This window comes from Gossypium hirsutum, chromosome D11, assembly GCF_007990345.1.
Source record: "Gossypium hirsutum isolate 1008001.06 chromosome D11, Gossypium_hirsutum_v2.1, whole genome shotgun sequence".
NCBI classification, from domain to species: Eukaryota; Viridiplantae; Streptophyta; class Magnoliopsida; order Malvales; family Malvaceae; genus Gossypium; species Gossypium hirsutum.
This window is the reverse complement of record NC_053447.1, coordinates 36,517,034-36,539,933: the sequence shown is the minus strand read 5'-3', so window position 1 is coordinate 36,539,933 and position 22,900 is coordinate 36,517,034.

The following is a 22,900-nucleotide window of genomic DNA, read 5'->3' as shown; positions in this document are numbered from 1 at the left end:
TTACGGCTGGACAAATTCATGCACAATGCCGATTCAATGAAGATCATTCAATGTGGTGCATGTATCTGAATATGAATGAAATTTTGGAGCTTATTACTAGCTGAACATACAAGTATCTTCCAGGTTCATCGAAGCTAGTTAATGTGGAAGCATGTATTTGACTATGCATGCACGGAGGGCACTATTTCTTCAGCTGGACATACATGTATCTAGCTGATACATTGGAGCTAATTAATGAAGAGCATTGCACCCGATTGTGCATGCATCCTGAGAGCTGCTTGGTGCATTCATTCAGCTGATTATTCATGCACCCATTGCTAAAAGTTGCAAGCTGATCAGCTACCATTTCAAGAGACCCTTCGTTGCTGGATGTCCATATTTAAAGACTTTTCAAGACCAAATGTTTATAGACAAAGGACCATTCAGCTGCCATCAAATACATTCACCAGCTGATTCCTCATTCGGTGCACCTTCAAATATTAACCGAACCAAGCTCATTTTAGCTTATTCATTAAGGACATGAATCAAGGTTGTTCGTGCACACAAAGAATACATTATCAAAGACTATTCAGGCTTCTCAATGGACAGCAGCTTATTAACGCTATTCAATAGATTTTCAGCTGGAAATTAAGTCACTTTATTTCAATGTTTTTTAAAATTTAACTTATGTATATTGGGTTGGATATTTTCAGCCTATAAATAGTTTACTTGTAAACCTTTTGAAGTTTACTTCAGACTTTGATTATATGAATTATAACTTGGTGAGTTATTCACTCTTATTTTTCTTTGGGATTCAACTTGACTTATCTAGCTAAGCTAGTGGCATCAACTTTGTTTCTTTCTTGAACTTATCACTCTTCTGAGTGTGGCATTCAATCTTATACCGTTGGTTCCTATCTTGCTAGATAGTGGGTCACGGTCTTATCCAACTATTCATATTTTTCACCTTAAAACTTATAAGATTCGGGTCCTTAATTGCTATTAAGGGTTCTTTCTTGTTTTAAGTTCTTTTATCCACCTTTTTCTATCAAACTATCTTTATTTTATCTGCTGCCTATTTAAACTATCTTCTTAAATTTACCCTTCTATTAAACTAAAACGAGAACTACTTAATTTTCGATCAGACAATCAAATAACTCAATTACATCCGATAAGTGAGTTCATATCATTTGGTATCAGAGTTTTTCAAATTAAGTAAGTTTTTATCATTTTCGTACTACCGAGACTAAAGAGAAGTAAAAAAAAAGTTCGATTAAAAAAAGTTTTGAATTTAAAAAAAAGTGCTGTGCAAAATACAAAAGTGAAAAATACAAAGTGGGAGTTCGGATTTGTGCATTTTAACAAAAAGAAAAGCTCGTTTTCAAAATGTTCAAAATTTTTTATCTTCTTATTTATTCTTAAAACCATTTTTTGCAGCCACACTCTTAATTTTCTTTCAAACCTACCTACACCTAACATCAATCCAATTTTGTTTTTTTGAGCTTTTTGAAGCTGACCTATGAGCTTTCTAATAGGTCTAACGAAATCTACAAGAATTTCGAGAAGTGAATTTGAGTGGTAAAAGGCATAGAGTGGAGAGTTACATCCAAGAATACATTCTTAAAGACTATTTGGGCTTCTCAATGGATAGCAGCTTATTGACGCCATTCAATTGATTTTCAGCTGGAAATTAAGTCACTTTAATTCTATGTTTTTTATATTTAACTTATGTCTATTCGGCTGGATATTATCAGGCTATAAATAATTCACTTGTAAACCTTTTGAAGGTTACTTCAGACTTTGATTATATGAATTATAACTTGGTGAGTTATTCACTCTTATTTTTCTTTGGGATTCAACTTGACTTATCTAGCTAAGCTAGTGGTGTCAGCCTTATTTCTTTCTTGAACTTATCACTCTTCCATGTGTGGCGTTCAATCTTAAACCATTGGTTCCTATCTTGCTAGATAGTGGGTCACGATCCTATCCAGCTATTCATATTTTTCACCTTAAAACTTATAAGATCCGGGTCTTTAATTGCTATTAAGGGTTTTTTCTTGTTTTAAGTTCTTTTATCCACCTTTTCCCATGAAACTATCTTTATTTTATTGGTTGCCTATTTAAACTATCTTCTTAAATTTACCCTTGTGTTAAACTAAAATGAGAACTACTTAATTTTCGTTCGGGCAATCAAATGACTCAATTACATCCTGTAAGTGAGTTCGTATCAACTTGTGTGCTAATAAACTCTGCCATAGATCCCATAGCTTCCTGAAGAGAGACTCGTGAACTACCCGTAGGTTTAAATCTTCCCCTATGCCTGCAAATAGATTTAATTACCGATTTCCCATTATGCCACTTTCTTTTCGGCTTTCAACACCATGCCCTCTAGAAATACTAGAAGGATTCCTATGCGCCATTAATAATCCTTTCCCCATTTTGGATTTGGAATTTTTATCCAAATTCTCCTTGAAAGTAACTATTGTATGTCTTTTAAGGTCAAGGACATTAGCAATTAAAGTCACTTTTACCCTATGCCGTCCTTCGAAAGTAGGATTCACATGTAAGGAGATTGCCTTATCTTTTGGAAGAGAAATTGGAGCAGTTGGGTTTTTTTGCACCAATCCGTTGCCTCATTTGAACCCAAATCCAAGGAAATAGGATTTTGACCCATTACCTACTATGACCCACTATTTTCCTGCGGATAGCCCACTGCCTACTGGGGCCCAGGACACTTAGGCGTGAGGCTTGTTGGTTGTTGCGATTCAGCACCCTCATGCGACACGCCTTCAACTCGCGCCGAATTCTGGCCAAACGCCCCCAGCTCCTGCCCAGCGTAAATCTCCCCCAAAAGCCCTGATTTATTTCCTCACTGTGGCCCAACTGACCCTCATCTAATTTTCCTCCAACCGCCAACCCATTCATCAATTCCAGCCCCTTGCCTTTTAAATTTTTAAGAAAGGCAACCTTATTAAACCTAATATTCCCTAGTCCCTTAGTTGGTGCCCCCATATCTGCCATTTGAGCCTCCATATCTAGAAAGGACAAAGCTCCAAATCTAGAACCTTCCAAAAATTCCCCCGAAATTTTTGCTTTAAGCCTACGATTTTCGTCCTATTTGCGTTGAAATTTAAGTTTGACCACCATCCACGGATCGAAGGCTCAAAATCCACTCGTTGTAATCGACCGTTGACTCAAACTTGCGAGGTTAGAGGTTTCTCTTGATCAACAACCACAGCCATATGAGCAAACTACCCCCTCGCACCACACTCCATTTAATATCAAGTTTTACCACTTTCCCACTTAAACTTTTAATCTCTTCTAATATTTTCTTTTGGTATAGGAACCCTGGCAGACCCGAAAAGCGAATCCAGGCTAATACCCTATTTGGGAAAGGTCTCGATGGGTCAAAGCCCACCGTCCATAGTTGAACTATGAGATGGTGCCTAGAAGTGCTCATGGGCCGGGCCAGGCCTGGAAAAAAATTTCAGCTCGATTCCTAGGCCCGGGCCCGGCTCGGCCCGAAATATGGGTTTGAGATTTTTCTCAAGCCCGGCCCGTGGAAAAAATATAAAGCCCGGCCCGTCTTTTTTCTTAAAACTAATTGTTATTAAAATTAATTGTTATTAAAATTATATCAAATATCAAATTATATTTTTTTTGTATATAATGAACAAAAAAATAAAATAAGATTACTTAAAATGTTAAAGCTCAACCTTTTTTTATTTTAAAAGTTTTACTTAAAATAAAATAAGTTTTATTTTAAATTTAATTTGGCAGTTGAAAGGGCCGGGAGCTCAACATTGTTTGATTCCAATCAGTAAATTCCAATGGCTATGTAGAGAACATTGCTACAGAAACAAATGTAAAAAAGAATGGCTATGCATAATATTACATTACATGAATTATATGCAGATAATATAAATGTAGAGAACATTGCTACAGAAACAAATTTCAATGGATATACATTGAAGATGAGTAACAAATCTAAAAGGCTTTAGCATATTGGGAATACTTTGAATAACATTAGAGAGACAAATCAGTCGATAATCAGAGCCTATACGTTGAAGATGAGCCACAGAAGAATCAAGAAACAAATCAATCCAATCTGCATTACAAATGAACCATCTAGAAATTGGAAAAGTGATCCCCTAATCCAAGTGAAAGATGACCTTTTATAACCCAAATCAACCATTCCATGATCAAACATAAAGTCCCAGAAAAGCACATCAATACCCAAACGCACCCTTGCCCCTCATTTTCTCTCTTCATTGGACACAAACACATTAAAATATCCTCCAAAAAGCCATGGTACATTCCCTTGAGGCCTCAAAGATACAAGATAATTCCATAACAACTTACGTTTTGAAGCGTTTGGAGTAGCATAAACAACAATAAAAAGGATACTTTATTTCATACCTTGCTTCACACGATGACAATGGACGACTTGATTTGACACCTCAACGATATCAATCATCAAATTCTCATTCTAGAGAATCCCTTTGCTTCTACTCTAAATGAACAATCAAACTTTGTTCTCCTTATTACCTCATCTACTTTTTTCCCACTTATTCTCATTTCAGGTGAAACTAAAATATCCAATTTATGATACCTCAAAATATTTTGTAAGATAGCACTGAATTTGGAGCTTGCAGCCCCTTGACAATTCCAGCATATGATTTTAATATCCATAAAAAAGGAGAAAGTATAGACCATAAAAACTGTCACAAAGCCAAACCGCTAGTCACTGGAGTTACCACTGTACTTACTTCGACATTTTCTCCATATTCGATCGGGTCTCTCCCATGAGTATTCATGAAGGAAATTGGATAAGCCATGTACCAGGTCGGGTGTACCTAGATAAACCTTTCAATGCAAGTTTTCTACCCCTAGCTTAATTATGCCACAAGTCTGTTGGGAAATGTGTCCATATTGTAGTAAACATGTAAATATTTTCTATTTATTTGAACGATGAATAAATAAATAAATTTAATTTCACATTTTATTATTATGTATTTTGAATTTCTGTCTTTTATATTTTGCATACATAGCGAAATTGTGACAAACAAATATTTGTTCATTGATTGTCTAATTTCAAACTGAAGATAAGTGGCATTGTAAGAATGTTTACATTGCGAGAAAGATAACTTACTTTGGTAAATAATCTAAATAAGCCCGTAGTCTCGTAAAAGAATTGAAGTGAGCATTTGATTCAAATACTGATAAGGATTATTATGTCGTCGATAATTCCAATTGGGGAGATGGCTAGTCTTGGCTATCGAAGTAGTTGACTCCACGGGTAGAGACATAGATGTATTCATTAGTAGAATGATACATTGGACTAGAACCAAGATGAATTAATTATGAACACGTTTGTGAATTAATTCACTTGTGACATTCATGGTGTGATTTACCTAAATCCTGAGCTAGTCACTAACCATGCCTATGCAACTCATGTGCTTTGATATAAGTAGAGGCTTATGCTTTAAAGATGATCGAGCCCATAGGCGGTATGTTGGGTACATGACTTGTGTATGGCATGGCTCTGCTAGCAACAATGGAATTTATAACTCAAATAAAGGGTTAATGATATCCTCTCATTAGCATTGTGTGGATTGATAAATATGGAATGTGACCACAGGTTTCTTGTTCTCGAACGAGCAAATTATCACAGTCATTTGTTGACAGTGATCATATTCATCATTAATAAGACACAATGGTGACAATGAGATAAATAGGATTGTATTGAGTGAACGAATTTAACTAAAAGGAATCAAGGATATCATATGAGGGTGACACACACTTGATGAGGTCATTGGACAAAGCAGTTAGATGAATTGCTTTCATAAAGAGTATACAATAAGGAGTTTTCTATCATGGTACTTCTTGTGGACTAACTCCATAATTAAGTAATTACGAATTATCAAAACGATGCTTCTGGACATAATTGCAATTACTAGAGCCTAATTGTATATGTATAATTGGTCCTTCCGCTAGCTCAACAAAATCTTGATCGGACTGCATTTGAATTAGAAAAAAATTCTACGACTTTAGAGATAATTTAATTGAGTCAATTTATTCGATGTGGTATTAAATTAGGTGGTCGTGAGAATTGTTCAACTAGAGAATTTGATTAAAGGATTTTCTTAAAAATTTAATTTGGAAAATCTAAGTGATTTTTGGAAAAATTAATTTTGATAAAGTAAAATTAAATCAATCAACTTAATTAAAATTAATATGATATTTTTGAAAATTAATTTCTCAAGTTAGACAATTGGCCCAATGGGTAATTGAACTTGAAATTTGACCTGAGATCGTAAATTAGCCCTGGGAGCCCAAAATTGAGACCCAAAAACTTGTTGAATCGGGTCCGATATGTGAAACCAAGTCGACGGTCCAACCAGTGGCTAGACCAGACCAGACCAGACCAGTCGGGTTACCACTGACCTAGACAGAACTGACAGTAAACGAACCAACTCAAGGTGCCATAAGGGTGTCGCACATGCATCACCGGACACGGTTGTATCGGTGGCTGCGATGGTAGCATCCGGGTGGCCGACAGCGATTGGTCTTCGATTGTTGAACAGTGGAAGAGTTACACTCCTATTGTGACTTTACCAGAGAATTTAATTTCAGATTAACTATTCTAAAAATAATATTATTTTAATAGTTTAATATTAAATTTAATTTAATACTTATCTTAATATTATTTTATTAATTTAATATTAAAGTGATTATCTTAATATTAAATTTAATATAATGTTTATCTTGTACATCAACATTCTATTATTTTAATAAGATTTAATATTAAATTTAATCAAATATTTATCTTGATAAATATTATATTAATTTAATATTAAAGTGATTAAGTTTAATCATAATTGAACTCTCTAAACTCTCCCTATATAAAGAGAGCCTTGGGTCATTATTTTTCACACACTTGAATTCAAGAGAAATGTAATAGCCCGTTTTTTAGTGGTGTCGAAAACAGTGATTTCGGGGTTACAAATCCGATAAGTGAGTTCATAGATATTATTATTTAATATGTACAAGTCAAATATGATATTAAAATAAATTTTAATATTGGCAATTTATGCTATTTGAATGAATAATTAGGTTCAAGTGGTATGACCTTAAAGTCAAGTGGTTTTAAAAAATGAGGTATCGGGACCTCGTTTCTATAAACTGAGCCGTAAATATTTAAATATTTATGAAGTGTTATTAAGGTTGTATTAAATTTTAGTTAAGAAATTTTAATGTTTAAATATTTATTTAATTGAAAAGGACTAAATTGTAAAAGATGCAAAAGTTAAATTCTATTAATTAAAGGTGTCTAATAGCTATGAAAATGTGAATTGTTGGACTTAGTTTGTAATTATACCAATTGAATCATTGGTGGACAGTTTTGGGTAATTAAAAGCTTGAAATTTGGTTGATTTTTAAAAGGACAAATTTGTAATTTTATAATTAAATGAAATTAAAAGAAACAAAAGGCCTAAATGCTATCATCTTTTTGGTTTTTCTAAAATACAATCGAAGCCTCCATGGATAGCTTAGGTAAATTTTCAGCCAAATTGGTTTTGAGTGCATGGTAAGCATTTTGATCCCGTTTTTAATTATTTTTATGTTTTTGTTATCGTATTAACTTAATTTAGCTAACCCAGGGGACAATTTGTTAAATTTTTAAATGTTTAAAATTTTACCATGGATGAATTTAAGGTTTTCTTGAAATTTTATGATAGATTATTAAGTTTTATTGTTAAATATAAGTATTTTGTTAAGTAATTTTTGATGATTTTAGTGTTTAAGGACTAAAATGTGAAATTAGTAAATGTATAATGACTTGTTGTGAAATAACAACAAATATGGGTCGTAGGGTTCAAAAAAATTCGGTTCATCATGAAATTGAATACAAATGGTTAATTTGAATGTTTTGGGCTTAGGGACTAAATTGCATAAAAGTAAAACAGTAGGGGCAATTTTTTAAAAGTGTCAAAAAGGACTTAATTGCATAAAATGAATTGGTTTTGCTGTTTGAATTAATGAGTTGAATGGAATTATTAATTTAGATCAAGAATGAGTGAAAAATCAAGGAGAAGAGAAAATTATCAAATAGCCTCTGTATTTAGTCATTACTGCAATTTATCCAGATAAGTTCGTATGAATTGTATTCGGTATAATGTTGTTTAAATTGAATGTTTATAATGTTGTTTTAATGTAAATCAATTAATATATCAATGTAACAAGGCAATGATGAATTGATAGATGTCGAGTCCCGATTGAACCTTAAGAATTCTTAGGATACACATGACATGTCATTAGGGATTTCATGTTTCAGGTGCTGGTCTTGAATGTCCTATCGATGGTTGAGGTCCTGCATTTGTTGCGGATACTCCACAGCTCGTGTGAGCAGGCCCATTTCACAGCTCATGTGAGCAATGATGTAAAGGAAATGTTATGGTTATATGTTTAAGCACATTTCGTGTGAGCTTTCCCGAGTATCCGATGAAATTCTAGATGGTTCAATGGGTATGTAAAGGAAACAAAATGGTAAGTATCCAAATGGAATGAATCATGAACTTATGAAAAGGATTTATGATGTAAATGCTATGAATATGTGTATAAATCTATTTCTTTTATGGATGAATGCATTTAAATCATGTACAAGTGCACTAACTTGTGAATTGATGATGTCTTTTAGGCTTATGCTAAACATTTGGAAAGGAATGGTAAGTAAGTAAATGGAATGATTCATAATTTTATGAAAAGGTTGATGATATAGTAATGTTGGTGAATTAGAGGTTATATTCATAGATGGTAAATTTCATATATTATGGATGATCTCATATGTAACATGATGTTTTATGTAAAAACAGATTGATAAATTAAATGATATGCTTGTGTGTGAGAAATTTACATATGCTATGGATAAATTCATTTATATGTGATGTTGACGAACTTACTCATTTGTGAGTTGAATGTTATTTAATAGGTTTTTACCAAGTTTAAAGTATTTGTATTGAATCATGTTTAATCTATGTCTTATAATATTAAAGTGGTAAGTTATATTTAAAGTTTATATGAGCTTACTAAGAAATCATTGCTTACGTAGTTATTTTCCTTTACTTTATAGATTATCGGAAGCTCAATCAGTTGGAAGTTAGTCGGAGATCTATCACACTATCCAGTGGACAATTCGTTAGTTTATGAGTAATTTGTCTAAGGTTTATAATGGCCTTATAGGGTGATTTGCAATGGTATTTTGGTGCATGTTTTAATGGAGTTTTGACATGTATAATCATTGGAAAGCTATATTGGTTTAGTACACTTTAATGCTTTACCAAGATAGGTTGTTTGGTTGTTTTAAAGTGCTTATTTATAAGGTTTTCTTAGCATGTTGATGATGGTATGAAAATGGTTACTTGTAACATGTTTTATGTTCATATTTGAACTAGGTTATTATGGATGGAAATGGCCTTATTAACCTATATAGATGGACTTATAATGAAGTTTAGGTGAATGTTTCATGGATGGACTTATTAACATGTATCAGTTATGAATGTTATCTTGGTTTGGTACATTTGATGCCTTGCTAATTTGTGTCATTGTGACTATATCATGTTGCATGTTTTTGAATGGCTCAAATGACATGTTTTGTAAAGGAATAATAATGGTCCAGTTGTGGCATGTTTGATAAGTTTTGTAACTAGTGATTGATGAATGGTAAGTGATAAAATATGCATGTTTAAGTAAGTCTTGATAATTGCATTTGAAGTGCCTTGAATGGCATATTGGTTTGTTGATTTAGGACTCTTGAATTGGTCATTATATGTATGTGTTGATAGGGTTTTTATACCTTGTTTATGTGCACAAAAGACTTTAAGGTTTATGCATGATTTAGTATTGAAATGGTTTGGTTTTGGGCAAATTTATGTCCACAGGCCTGAGACACGGGCATGTGACTCAACCATGTGTCTCCTGTAGGTTTCTTTGTATGCAAGTCAGTTAGGCACACGAATGTGTGGGGCTATTTTGAGAGTTACACGGCCTGACACATGGGCGTTGTGACACCCCTAAAGTGACCCTAGTCGGAAAGCGGTCTCGGGACCGCTAGACCGAGTCACCAAATTATTTGAATGTGATAATTATTGCCTAAAATATGTGAATATAAATGTGTGAAAGTTTTAAGCTTCGATTTAGTTAATTGCATGTGAATTTAGTTGATAGGACTTATGTGAGAAAATTTAGAAATGTGCTAGGCAAATGCAAGTGGCCTAATAGTGCATGTAATCAAAGGGGTGGACTTGCATGTCAATTTCCCCCCATTTAAGTACTAGTGGCCGGCCATGACAAGGGATGATGGGAAAAACATGTTGTGTTAATGGAAAAATAAAATAAGAAGCATAGGCAAAACATGTCATGAAACATGTTGTGTTAATGGAAGAATAAAATAAGAAGCATGGGCAATAAACTAATAAGAAATTGAAGGAAGAAAACAAAGAGAAAAAAATGTGTTCATCATTCTCATGCATGACAAAAAAAAAAAGAAGAGAAAGGCTCTCATGTTGTTCTTGGCCGAATAGGAGAAAGAAAAAGAAGGAAAAAGAGCTTTGAGGAAATCGGCTATGGTGGTTTGATAGACTAAGGTATGTTTGATGATGTTCCATGAGATGCATGCATGTTTTAGTAGTTAGCTTGAGTTCTAAATAGCCCATGGTTCAAATCTTTACTATGTCATGGAGATGATATTCGGCCAAGGTGGATTGGTGTTGATATCATTTGCATGCTAAAAGTGAAGCTTTGTAATGGTGCATGTGATGGTGGATTGATGATTCTTGAATCTTCTTTTTAGCATTTTTGAGTGAGACATTAAGTTCTTTGTTTAACCATGACCAAAAATTGAAATGGTATGGTGTTGTGATGCAATCGGCCCCAACATAGACATGTATGTTTGGCCACATGAATAAGTACATAAGTTATGTGTATATTCGGCCATAAGCTAGCAAAATGAGACTTTAATGAGTTAAATTTGTTTGAATTAAGCTCAAGAGCAAAGGGGAACTAAATCCGATAAAGGGAAGGAAAAAGTGGTCGAATAGCTGCCGAAATCGTTCGACAACATCCGAGGTAAGTTTTAAGTGATTAAACGTTGAGTAAATTCAATTATAATAGGACATGATGAGTTGATTTAATAAGATATGATGTGGCCATGATATGTTCTAAGTTCAAATGGTAAGTTCTTAAGTGTTTGAGCTTGGGAATTTAAGGGTGATTTGAAATAGTCTGCTTAGGACAGCAGCAGTAACGTGACTTTAGAAAATCACCATAAATTTATGGATTTGAATTAGAGGCTGAATGAGACATGAAATTAAAGCTTAATGAGTCTAGTTTCTTATAAAAAAAACCGTGTAAGCAAAGGAATTTCTGATAATGAGATACCTAAAGTTGTGTGAGACAGTGCAGAATGACACTGTAATCCTCTGTTCTGTATTTAGAAAATCATTATAAATTGTACAAAAATGGTTATAAGATACAATTTATATGCTTAGACTCCTTAATGAGTCTAGTTTCAAATTAAATCAAATAAAACACATTTTGAATTCTGTAAAATGATAAATTTGATTCGTAGTGAAGAGTGGTCAGATTAGTCAAACAGTGAAACAGGGGAAACTTTAAGAAAAATCTGGTATTGATTGGCCAAACCTAAAATTCTGGAAATTTTATGGATGGAAGATATATGAGTCTATATTCAGGAAAAATTAACGGAAAGTGATTTGGAGTTTTGTAGCTCCAGTTATAAATAATTTAGTGACTATTACTCAGGAAAAACAGCTTGTGCTGAATTTGAGATTGTGTTGTAAACCTTGATAAACTTGTTTTAGTTGCTCATAAGCTATTGATTAAACCCATACGTGAATTCTAAATTGTGATATTGGAAAATGATAGATGTAGATTCAGCCAAGACAGTGTGTATACGTGAAAGTATATGTGGTATGTGAAGTATATTTGGATAATTGTGATGTGAATACATGAAAATCTATATTTTGATTTTGGATTCTATGTGATGGATGTGAACATGCATATATGAGATAAGGCCTAATGGCCGATGTGATGAATGTGAAAGTGTATATATGTGATAAGGCCTAATGGCCGATGTGATGAATGTGAAAGTGTATATATGTGACAGGGCCGAGTGGCCAACGTGATGGATGTGAAAGTGTATAAATGTGATAAGTCCCGAAGGGCATTTGTGTCAGTACTATATCCGGGTTAAAACCCCGCAGGCTTTATGCGAGAATATTATCACTGATTAATGTCCGTAAGCTTCGTGCTCGTACTATATCCGAGCTCTAAAGACCCGATGACTACGTGTGGGGATTTTGTCCGGGTAAGACCCGATAACTTCGTGTGGAGATTATGTCCGGGTAAGACTTCGTAATAAGAATTGCTTATAAATATATTCAATGCGAAAGGTTAAACAGGTATGTACTCCAAGTTTATATGTGAGCTTGATTTGCACTAAATCATAAGGTAGTTATGTGATGCATACGAGAGCAATCTATGAGACTATTCCTATGATTATGTGACATCGGATCAGTGTGAGAGGTTATGTGAAATCATACGATATATCTATGTCACATGAGCTCACTTTTATGTGAAAGTTTATCTGCCTATTGTATATGATGAGATGTGCATATTCGGTAAAGGGATGGTATGCCCGAAGGAAGAGTGAAATAAAAAATACGAACAACTATGTTATCATTTGATTGTTATCTGTTGACACTGCTTAAAACTTACTAAGCATTAAATGCTTACTCCGTTCTTTGAATCTCTGTTTTATAGATTTTGGTTCGTCAGCTATCGGACTCGGGATTTTTGGAAGTCGAAGTCTCCCACACTATCAAAGCCCCCTTTTGGTACAATTTTGGTTGAACTTTGAAATGGCATGTATAGGACTACCCTTTTGTTGTTGGTCATGTACCCTTCGGTTTTGTGTAAATTTGGATAGCCATGCGAAAATGGCTTAAATATACTTTGATCATAGCATTATAATCGTTTTGTATGTTGTCCGTCGAGAGGTATGGAAATGTTGGTAACGGTTAGCCATGGGAAGGGTTATTCTTGATCACTTTTGGAATATGTATGACAAACTCTAGTTGATCCATGGAGGATCATGAAATAGGTAAAGTTTACCTTAAAAAAAAACAGATGCTGGCAGCAGCAGTGATGTGGATGTGAAAAATCACTAAAAATAGTAGGAATGGAATTAAATAGTGAATAAATTATGTAAGTGAACCTTGATGAATCTATTTTCATAGGAAAGTTACGAAACGATCATATGGACAGTATGTTAAGAGATATTCAGGTTCTCGTGAGACAGGGCCAGAACGGTTTCTGGATTCCCTGTTCCGACTTTGGAAATTCATTATAAATTAACCAGATATAATTAGGAGTCATGCCATATATGTATAGATTCCTATCTGAATCTAGTTTCTATAGAAACAAACGGCATAAGTATTGAAACTCTGTGCAGGGAGATATCCAAATCGTAATGCATGAAGGTCAGTGTAGTCGCACTCTGTAACAGGGGATAATTTAACGAATAAACTGTACTAATTGGCCCAACCAAAAATTCTAGAAAAAAATATGTAGATGGGCATATGAGTCTAGTTTCAGGGAAAAAATTACGAAACTGATTTTCGAGTTGTGAAGCTCAAGATATGATTTTTAAGGTGACAGTGACGCAGTTAGCCAACTGCCTGGAAATTTTTAAAATGGACTGCGATAGTAAGCGAATTTAGTCTGTGAACCCCTCGTGTCCGACTCCGGCAACGGTCTCGGGTACGGGGTGTTACGTGACACGCCCGTGTGATCCTACTCAGAGAGTTACACGGGTGAGGACACGGGCTGGGACACGGCCGTGTGTCCCTAGTTCGAAGGTTACACGGCCTGAGACACGGGCGTGTGTCTCAGCCGTGTGAGGCACACGGCCGTGTGACCCCTATTTCTAAAATTTTGTGAATTTTTCTTATACTTTCCAAATGTTTCTAATTTAGTCTAGAATCACTTTTAAGGTAATTTTAGGGCTTCGAGAGTTCGATTTAGGGGCAATATGTATGTGAATGATTGTTTTATAATATGTTTATGATAATGTATGAAATGTATATTTAAATGTTCTGTTTGTACGGTAATGCTCTGTAAATCTAATTCGGTGACGGATACGGGTTAGGGGTGTTATAAGAAATTTGTAAAGAGAAAATTCTCTGAAGAGATTATTTCATAAAAGTTCTAGAGATATTTTTCTAATTTAAAACTTGACCCACAATTTTAGAGAAATTGCAAAATTACACCACTAGTAATTTTTGTGAAATTTTTTATTCAAAGCGAGCCCACACTCGGCAGATGTGAACTTGAGGATAGCGAAGAAGACTACTCAGTCGAAGCGTTCATCCTAGATGAATAAAAAAGGTACAATTTTGATTAAGTGTTTATTATTTTAGATATCACAACAAATTTTTTTTGGAAAAAATTTTAAAATCAGTTTTCCTTAAATTTATTTTCCGTTGTGTTTTCCAAACCCATTTTTCCAACAAAGTCATCATCATACCATATATAAACTGATACAAAAGCATCAAAGTCATACGAAAAACATCAATTTTAACAACCATCATAAGTGCCTAACCAATATGCCACAATTGGCACCTCAATCTAGATTCAAAATCAACCATTTTATCAGATTCAACCATACCAGGATACCTTCAAAAGCACATCAACATGTTCATCAAGTAAACATCACTTAGCCCTTTAAGACATAATGAAACAACTCAAATTCAACCACAAAAACATGTACCAAAACTTACCATTCATTCCAATAGCAACACAAGCATACCAACCAAACATATCACCTAGTATATTATCTACTTAACCATTAAACCATTAGCATATAAGCCAACTACTTGAGCAAGACAACAACATGATCATTCTCAACACATACATATACATTTATATACATAATCTTCAATATCTCAAAATGAACATTATAGCCATAAGACATCTTAGGTACATGCCAAGACCAAAATAAAGACATCACCAACACTTGAGTCCGGGATTGTCGTTGGGCTGAGTTGATGATCGATTTGTAAAGTACCTAACTTGCGTACGGAAAACAAAATCGTACATTGAATATAACGCAATTGTATTTCTATAATCCAAACATAAAAGCAAATCATAACACATTTAAAATGTTCAAGTTAAAATTAGATGATGCTATCAATTAACATGTCAAATGTGCAAGTTCATATATTCATTATTTACTTCAAATACATTTTACTAGTTTTGAAACATGACAAATCTACTTCACAAATCATTTGATATCTCAACTCATATGATGATACATTCCATTTAAAATTTTCAATCCATAATTTCAAATGAACATTTCTATCAATGTTCCAAACCCTTTCACATTTGAGTGCTCCATTTCCAATTCTCATTTATTTTCCTTTTTAATATCAAGTATCTCATTTTTACCATTTATTTCCCTATTAACACGACTTGGACTCAAACGGATACACGAATCCAACCAACACGCCAATTTGGCGCCTAGTGCCTCATCTGATAAATCCAAAACAAGTAGTTGTGCCCAACATTATCAATAAGTTTGACACCCAATGTCTCATCGGTATAACGGAAGAAAATTGGCACCCAGTGCCTTATCGACTCGTAGTCAAAGTAACCCTGAACTCTTCATATTCTATGGCATGCCAACTATATCCAGCTTTGCCCGAATAGTTAATAGGGTATTCATTTCATATTTCATTATCAACCAATAACTAAATTCACATTTATGTTCATTATGAATGCATTTATCCAACATATATAGCAACGATAATCATCCCAATATAAATACTCAAATTTCACATTTATGTAAATGCACACATTTTTCAAATATACCCAATTTAGTCCTCATAATCATCAATTAATTCAAATAAATCCTATAACATCTCATCATATCAAAATATCTCACCTTAAGTTCTTACCATGCAACAACAATTCAATATGTAGCAATTTACAAGTAGTTCAAATTATAGAAACACAAATCGTAATCTCTGAGCTATTTGTCCATGACTTTTTCCTTCCCTTTCTTTTCCAAAGAATCCACATCGACGTTAGCTATGGATTAAAATAAATAAATAAAATTATCGATACGCAACCATCTCCACATCCAATTACTAAATTATGCAAATTTTGCATTTTATTTAATTTAGTCCCTAAAATCATGACTAACATCATTTTCAAAATTAACCTCCAATTTTAATATCAATTTCAATATAGGCCTAATTTAGCTTCATATTTCTCATTCCTACCAAAAATTTTGAAATTTGTGTAATTTAGTCCTTACTACACAAAATCATCAATTGTCTTTATAATTTAGTCTTTTTCAATAATAAACTTAAAAGCTATCAAATTGGTCCCTAAAACTTAAAAAGTATTGAAAAATAGGACATGGGTCAGCTAGCTTATGCTTCTAAGATTCCGAAAACATAAGAATTACAAGAAAATAGACTAAATTGACTAACCATTTGAAGCTTAAAATATCAAGAACCCTAGGTAGTGAGTTCTTCTTCTCCCCCTTGATATTTTGGTGTTTTCATAAGAGAATGGATGAAATGGTTTGTTTATTTCCCACTAACTATATTTTTATTATTAATGGTTTAGTTTATTTATTAAATTTTTATAATTTTATCACATTTTCTGCAATTTCTAAGTACATTACCATCCACTATCACTATTATATGGTTTAATTACTATAAAAGTCCCTTAATATTATTTTAATTAAATATTCCTTAAGAATTAAACTTTTAACACTTTTATAATTTAGTCCTTGTACCTTAATTAATCCCTAATTCATCGAAATTACTTGATCTAAATTCAATTCACATATAATATAACTCTATAAATAATTGATAAAAATATTTACGAGTCTATTTTACAAAAATGGGGTTCCAAAATCACACTTTCTAACACCACTAACTTTCGAGTTGTTACACAATTTATGATTCATGAATATATTTCAATATTAGTTAATTTTAGTGTTTTCCATGATACGTTTTTCTTTCATCAAACAACATAGGGTTAGTTTCAAGGATTTAATTACAATATATTATATACATAAAGCCTACTATGAAATAGCCTTGTCATCATATTTATTCCTCAAAGCACCTATGTCCATCCTAAACTACAAATTCCAAGACTCAAAACAATGGATCCCAATCAAGGTTAATACTGTAAACACTAGCCTAGATAATCTCCATGATTCATTTCTTTATTAAAGGCATGGAGATGATGAAGAATTGAAAAAATTATCAGGGTGGTATTGAGGCGAAACCCTTTAGGAAACTTATCATCATCAACATGTTCCGATGGCAAAGTGATTGGGAAAACATTTTCAATGAGAGTTGATTTAGATGATGAGAAACAAAGTTTATTATCATCATCATCATTATCATCATCATCAAGGATCGGAAAGGCCATGAGGAGAGCCTTATCAATTTATTCTACCAACGATGTTGTTTATTATAGAATAGCTCATCAAAATGACTCAGTTTCAGTTGTAGAAGAGGAAATTACAATCATGGTGGTTCATATACAAAAGGAGTCTGATAAAATGGGAAATAAGATTCTTGAAGCTTGTAGGTGCTTCTTTGGTTTTTATCATTAGTTACTTTTGTTATAGCTTAGGTAACAAACTTTGTAGACTTCACAACGTACCTTGTAGACCCATAGAAGAGCTTGAGATGTGTCATCCAATGAAACCAACAACATTGCAGACCCAAAGTTAGCTCGTGAGCCCTAGAGCTAGTTTGCAAACCTTAGCTTGGAGAACTTCATAACAAGGCATCTCCACCAAGATTATGTGAGGGCTAGGTGGAGAACCAGAGTAATTGATTGTCGGTTGCCCTAAAAGGTCTCATCTTAGGACATAACATCATCGTCACTATCAAGAGTATCGAATCAGACTTCCACATCAAAGGCCTTAAGACACACACAAAAATTTGTCTCCTACTATAAAAAAGCCATGCAAATGACTCACCATGTCTCAAAAACTTCTCTAACTTTCTCAAGATCAACCATTCTCCATTACCTACATTTTACTCTCCTCATCTATTCAATCATCATCCTCTTCCCTTGTTCACCTAACAGGTCAACAATTGGTATGGTGAGTGTGGACAAGATGTAACAACTCTTACCCAAGTGAACTCGAGCAACAAATGTTACATTTACAGCTGAACATGCATTTACAATTTCAAACACTTTTGAATTTAAATTTTAATAATGATTTCAAGACTTTATCACACTTTTAGGAACAAAATTAGACCTACTAATAAAGGTTAATTGCATATAGAATTTGTTTATGGCCTTATTTAATTTGAATAAAATTTTTAAGCTACAGATTTGTATGTCTTGAAACTAAGGCCTACATGTCACGAGACATTTCCATGGAACTGTAGAAGTTTAGTTTCAATGTTGTCTTGTCTGGAGACATGGCTTAGTTACTGTAGATTTTTAAGTTTGAAGTTTGTATGTCTCGAGTCACACTTCACATGTCTCGAGACCTGTGAGAGGGAACCTAAAAATAATATTTTCAAACACACCCAAACCACACCACAGTCATTCATAATCATTCCAAACACAAACCATAACTCATATACCAAATTGCAACGACCCGAAAGTCAATGGTAGTGGTTTCGAGACCTCGTTTTCGTAAATCGATTCTGTAAACATTAAATTAAAAAATTCCAGAGTTAGTACAAAACAATATTAAAGTTTTTTCCTTAAAATTGTCTATTAATTGTTTAATTTACTTATAAGGACTAAATTATAAAATTCTATCGCTATAGTTTTTTAATTGGTCAAAGGCTTAAAGACTTATATAGTAATTAATTCGAGGTTGAAAATGGAAAATAAATCATTTTTCAATGAATATTATGCACGGTGGTGAATTGTGTTTGTTTTATTATTATTAAAGGTTATAATTAAAATTTTAAAATGTATAAAATAAACAAACATAATGGAAGGAAAGAGAATAGTTTCTTCCTCATTCATCCACCACCAAAACCAAAGAAGGAAAACGTGAAGAAGAAACCTTGTCAAGTTTTGTGTATTTGGTCTTTTAATTGGTGAGGTTTCTAAGTCATTTTCTTGTAATTTTTTATGTTTTTGAGGTCATGAGAGCTTGATTTAGTGAGCCCATGTACCAATTTGTAAAACTGTTAAAGTTTTTGGAAGTTTCCATCGTTGATTTCTTGAAATTTTAGGTGTTAAATTGATAGATGTTAAGCTTAGATGTGAAAAGGATTAAATTGTAAAGCTTAGTTGATAGTTTCGTACATTATGGACCAAAATAAATAAAATGTAAAATTGACTGTAGGAATAAGGAATAGGAGGTCCCTAGTGGGTATTTGTGAAATCGAATTTCAATTTGGGGCTTTAATTTGAAAGTTATGTTAGTCCCGAGTTTAGGGTCTAAATTGAATAAATTACACAAATTGTATGAATTAGTGATTGATTGTTAATTGGTTGGAAATTGATAGTACTATATGTTTCATGATTATTCGTAGCTAACATAGACCCGAATCAATCAAGAGGGAAAGGAAAATCTAAAGTCGTTGACGAGTAACTCAGAATTTTGGTTTGTATTTCTATGATCCAATTCAATTTAATTATTTCTTATTTATGTTAAATTGCATGATTTAGTCATGAGGTAAGTATATAATGCTTGTATGAGTTAAAATGAGATGGTTAACATGGTATAATGAGATAGAGGACTAAATTGAATAGAATAGAAAGTTGCATGGCTTACCTAACATATGAGATTGGTATGAAATTGAGTTGTGATTTGTTATATATGATATTGGAATGATGAATTGATGATAAAATTGTGATTAATAGAATATGGATGAAACTTATAATGAAATTGGAAATTGGTTACCTCTTAAATGTACAAGCTATACTCCGGTATATCTGATGATGCACTGTGCGTGCCAGTATAATTGCTTTGGTATATCCGATGATGCATTTATGTGTCAGTATATTTTCTCGGTACATCCGGTGATGCACTTACGTGCCTGCATAATTGCTTTAGTTTATCTGATGATGCACTGCGTGTGCTAGTATAATTGTTTCAGCTTGTTTGATGATGTGTTGTCTGTGCCAGTATGTTTCCTTTGGTTTATCCAATGATGCACTACGCATGCTAGTATAATCGCTTCGGCTTGTTCGATGATGCACTATGTGTGACATTATATTTCTTTCTATTTATCTGATGATGCACTACATGTGATAGTATAATTGCTTTGGCTTGTCTGATGATGCACTGTATATGTCAGTATATTTCCTTCAGTTTATCCGATGATACACTACAGTGCCAGATTGGGATGCAAGTTAGTTAATTTATATATCCATCTTGAAACTCGAGTAAGGTCAGTAGAGTTATATAAACATGATTTTGATAGGCTACATGGTAGATTGAAATGAAATATGAATTGATTTAGTATAATTGGTCACATATGAATTGTGATATTCGATAGCATGTGAAAAACAATGCGAATTAGCTACAAATGAGCCCTAGGGGTTGGTTGAGTATTTATGAGCCAATGAACTCGGAAATGATTGAATCGATAAGATGGAATTAAATATATAAATTGATGAATGTGTATATATATATGGGTATATGTTATAAATGGTTATATGAAATGATTAAGTTTGTATGAAGTAAAATATATGGAAAATGGTTAGGTAGGTACTAGAAAGTAATATATGAATAACTAAAAGAATTGATCACTAAGTCTATATTACAATTTGGTATACGAATTAGTTTAATAATATATTTGAATTGATTATTTGTATTTTAATAACATTTATGTTATATTGATTTGAATTATAGAAATACCATTGAGTTTTATCACTAAGCATGTGGTTTGTTTTTCCGTGCATAGCTTAGGTCCCAAACGAGATCTCAAGCATCAGTTTCAGTATCTAGTCAAAATCTCGGACTCAATAATGTTTTTATAAATCTCTTTTGTTGGTTATAAGGTATGTACCTAGGTTGAGGCAAATTTGTTATATAAAGTTATGTGTATATGCACTTATGGTTTAATGGTTAATGTTATAATTTGGTTAAATGTATATAGTTTGTAATGGAGTTAAAGGTAGTTTCAAATGGTATGAAATGTTGCAAATATATACACGCTTATGAACTTGGTGAAATAGGTAAGTATGTTGATTTAAATGACTTGCATTAACTAAATGGCTTGTAGGTAATAGGCTATTGGCCTAAGGTTAGAAAAGGAATTGGTTTGCATAATTTGATGTTAAAATGTTGCAAATATGAGATGATTATAATGATTATATGTTTAGGAATTGGTTTGAAAAATTGTAGGTTGTTAAACAAAGAGAAATTGCAAAAACGGTATGTGATGTCATGATGTCGAACATATGTTGTCGCAACAAGAAATGACCTAATGTCATGGCAAGATGAGGAACCCCGTTGCCTCGATGAGACCAAAATAGTCTTTCATTTTGCGGTGAGGAACTCCCTCACGTCGCAACGTCAAACTTGTACTTTGAATTCTTTACAATTCAGTTTTGATTATAAGTAATAGGCGAAAAGCTAGAATTTAATTATAAATGATTTGAGCGTCAATTGCATATGTCCAATCGGTCCCTCCACTAGCTCGTTGAACCAAAAATGAAATTGTGTGTTTGAATTGAAATGAAAAGAATGAATAGAAATAGAGAAATGAGAAACATTCAGAAATGATTATGATTTTCTTCGAAATGGAGAAATGGAATTATTTGGAAACTAATATGGTTCTCTCAAAATGAAAATGATAAATGATTCATTTGCAAATGAACATGTATTTCTAAAAACCGATCGAAAGAACGAGTTTATGTTTTTGAGTTATTTTAAAACCAAAAAATAAAAATAAACATGTAACAACTCGTTTATCAGTCGTGTCGAAAACAGTGATTTTAGTATCACAATTTTGACGAGTGAGTCTGTATATATTAGTAATTAATATTTAAGAGTTAATTATAGTATTATGGTGATTTTTTATTGGATAGATTTTATTAATTGGATAGTTAGTCAAGGTGCAAGTGGTGCGTACCAAAAATTAGTGGTTTTGGAAAATGGGGTCTCAGAACACTGTTTTCATAAACTAAGCTTGTAAATATTTTTATTATATATTTACGAAGTTGTTGTATAAATGGATTGAAGTTTGGTTTGATAATTTCAATGATTTGATAGTTAATTAAGGAAAAAAGACTAAATCATAAAAGTGGTAAAAGTTAATCGTTATGGATTTTTAGTTAATTGAAGGACCAATTGAGTAAATAGACCATTAGTATATGGCCAAACGAGTAATGATTGGAATCCACCAACTTTTACTAAAAATGGCTAATGTTAGTTTAACCAAGGTTTTTAATTAATTAATTATAATTAGATTATTTTAATTAAAGTATAAAGGTAGTAAAATGAAATAAAGCAAACCATTTTTCTTTTTTCTTCTTCAACTCGTGTCTTCACTGAAATCATAGAAGCAAAAGAGGGTTTTGAATAACAAATTTTGGTCCTCCATTTTTGATTGAAAATTGGATCAAACTGAAGAAAATCAGGGAAATGACTAAAATTGTTGATTAGTCCTGAAAGAGTTGTTTTGTTGTTGTTTTGACCAGGTAAGATCACATAGTATGATTGTATTTAAATTGCTTTATATTTGATTTATGAATTTCTGTTTGTTTGATAATAGTTTTAATTATTCACAATTTAGTATAACGGGTGAGTTATAGACTAAAACATAGAAAAGTGTTAAGCTGATGGATAAAACTTAAAATGATGAATTGACAATTGATTATAATT